This window comes from Limulus polyphemus, unplaced genomic scaffold (genome assembly GCF_000517525.1).
Source record: "Limulus polyphemus unplaced genomic scaffold, Limulus_polyphemus-2.1.2 Scaffold11018, whole genome shotgun sequence".
NCBI lineage: Eukaryota > Metazoa > Arthropoda > Merostomata > Xiphosura > Limulidae > Limulus > Limulus polyphemus.
In genome coordinates, this window is record NW_013676628.1 from 1 (window position 1) to 2,923 (window position 2,923).

General features: G+C 34.6%; 1 protein-coding gene across 1 annotated transcript in view; it reads left to right on the forward strand.

Annotated features, from left to right (window-relative positions):
* Nucleotides 1-762: 762 nt before the first annotated feature.
* The window catches only part of LOC106476612, a 12,999-nt gene continuing 10,838 nt past the window's right edge, over nt 763-2,923 (forward strand). Inside the window, exon 1 of the mRNA XM_022380420.1 lies at nt 763-1,208. The gene's annotated coding sequence lies outside the window, so the exon portion shown is untranslated. The remainder of the gene's footprint in view (nt 1,209-2,923) is intronic.

Genomic DNA, 2,923 nt, shown 5'->3' on the forward strand with positions numbered 1-2,923 from the left:
TCGACTATCACACACTATAGTAATGTTAACGGAAGTACCAACAATGTGTGACTAGTACAAGAATATCGATTATCAACACACTATAGTAATGTTAACGGAAGTACCAACAATGTATGACTAGTACAAGAATATCGATTATCACCACACTATAGTAATGTTAACGGAAGTACCAACAATGTGTGACTGGCACAAGAATATCGACTATCAACACACTATAGTAATGTAACGGAAGTACCAGTGAGTATGAAGATAAAGGGCAACAAATCTAATCTGGTATGTTATCTAGGCCGTAGGTATCTGAGAACGACAAAAAGAAAAGTTTATGACAATGTTTGTCAACAATGGGTTCAGAAGAAACTGTTGTACGAAGAATTCTTCAAAAGGTTCTGTTTAATGTTAAACAGAGGAAGTTATCACTAGTCAGATTAAATGTATTACCTTATGATATACAGAAAAGTGTTTCTGTGTTAAAATAATATGACGTCACAACAAAAACTACAACTAGGTGTCTCTAAATGAAAGTGTTCTGACATATTTTTCATTTAAAGCCAACTTTTTATCATCTAAAGTCCAATGATTATATTTAATGTCAAATATCTAAAACTTTAAGTCAAATGTTTATAAGTTTAAGTCAAATGTTTATAATAAAAGTCAAAGTGCAATACTTTTATGGGATTTGTTTACGGTACCTGTTTTTAAAGCATCTTGTTATAGGCCTAGCCCCTCTCCCTTCCATTAATAAGCACAGTTTTCTTGTATCTATATTTAAAAAACTCCATAGGCAACACGCCCGTATGGAAGCAGTATGTAATTTTAAAATTCAGCTTTTGTCACAGGATGATTAACAGGATGTAAGTTATCAAGAAACTTCACAAGAAACCCGCTGTGCCTAACCTTGTTGACCTTTCTTTATCTGCTTCTCGAAGTACATAGGTAGCGCTTCTCAACATTCACGTGCTTTCCGTAAGAGAAAGGTGTCAATCGATGATAAGTTCTGTACGTGGCCACGAGGGAACGTGATTGTTCGAAAAAGAACTGCCGTGTTTCACAAACTTGCGGTTGCCAGAACATTTAGGGAAACGCAGCTTTTCAGACACGTGGTTACAACTAGCCAATATTTTCAGCAGAAGACATACAGCAGACATCTCACAGAAATGTACTTTATCAGATATTTTCCCTAACTATCGTTGGACTGGTCTACCTACAAGGTATAGTTTTTCTGATATCACTCAAATGATCATAGTGTATATATTATGGGATATTTTTCTGTATTGTACATTTATTTACCACGGAACTATGAACCTAACTGTATCCAGAACAGAAGCTTAGCAATGAAACTGTCTAACATACAGTACGTAGTAAAAAAACGTGACAACTAACCTGTCTATCAGTACGTAGTAAAGAAACGTCACAATTAACCTATCAGTACGTAGTAAAGAAACGTAACAACTAACCTGTCTATCAGTACGTAGTAAAGAAACGTCACAATTAACCTATCAGTACGTAGTAAAGAAACGTCACAATTAACCTATCAGTACGTAGTAAAGAAACGTAACAATTAACCTGTCTATCAGTACGTAGTAAAGAAACGTAACAATTAACCTGTCTATCAGTACGTAGTAAAGAAACGTAACAATTAACCTGTCTATCAGTACGTAGTAAAGAAACGTAACAATTAACTTGTCTATCAGTACGTAGTAAAGAAACGTACAATTAACCTGTCTATCAGTACGTAGTAAAGAAACATGACAATTAACCTGTCTATCAGTACGTAGTAAAGAAACGTGACAATTAACCTGTCTATCAGTACGTAGTAAAGAAACGTAACAATTAACTTGTCTATCAGTACGTAGTAAAGAAATGTAACAATTAACTTGTCTTTCAGTACGTAGTAAAGAAACGTAACAATTAACCTGTCTATCAGCAACTAGTACAGAATGGACGTAGAAAGACTGTAAACATTTGAAACTCGTTATATAAGTGAATCTAAAAAGATTAAAGCTTCATCTAGTTTACAAATTTACAAGGTTATCAGAAAAAAAAAATCTATTAATCTTGATCCCGCCACACTTTTAAAACTAAAGGCTTAAAAGACAACAAGGAAGAGAGAAGTCTGGTTACTTCGTGTTGCATAATTCTTAGAATCTACTGATTATAGCTCCATGTCCTAAGTACATTCCGTAAGTGTGGTAAGACAGATGTCGCCACTATCAAGTTTCGAATAAATCATACGTGAAAAAGAGACAATATTGGAATATTAAGCGTCTTGTCGTGGTATTAACGTTGAGAAACATCAGGGGCTTCTTCCAAAAAATAAGTGTCTCCCGTAAACACACATCCGGGTTAATCTTCTGTTTTGTAAGCTGTGAAAAGCAACAGCTGGACAGTTTCTTTTAGTCGTGAGCGTGTCTTTGTTTTTTGTCCCAGTTTTGTATCGGATATCAATAGGCTTGGCCTTCATTTCATGGTCCGCATACGCAAATCTAAAAACTTGTTCGTTTTTAACCATAAGAGAGGTTCATGTTCTTGTTTATTTCTAAAAGACGATATTAACAAAGAATTTGAGAAGAAACTGTCAGTGAAAGGAATTCTTCCCTTTGTTTATATTTACTAAAGTAGACTCCCGAAAGGAAAGTTCAAATTAAAAGTTAGTTTCGCCAATCTTTCACAAAGTTAGTTCTGTTCTTTTCTATACAAGCTAGTAAGTGAATCGTTTATAATGAACGTAGCTCGAGTAATTTTCACTTTATTCCACAAGGCATGACTTACATCACTACATACTTCGTTTTCTACATTAGTAGAAGTCCTGTAGAAACAGCGGCATCACTTACATCACTACATACTTTGTTTTCTACATTAGTAGAAGTCCTGTAGAAACAGCGGCATCACTTACATCACTACATACTTTGTTTTCTACATTAGT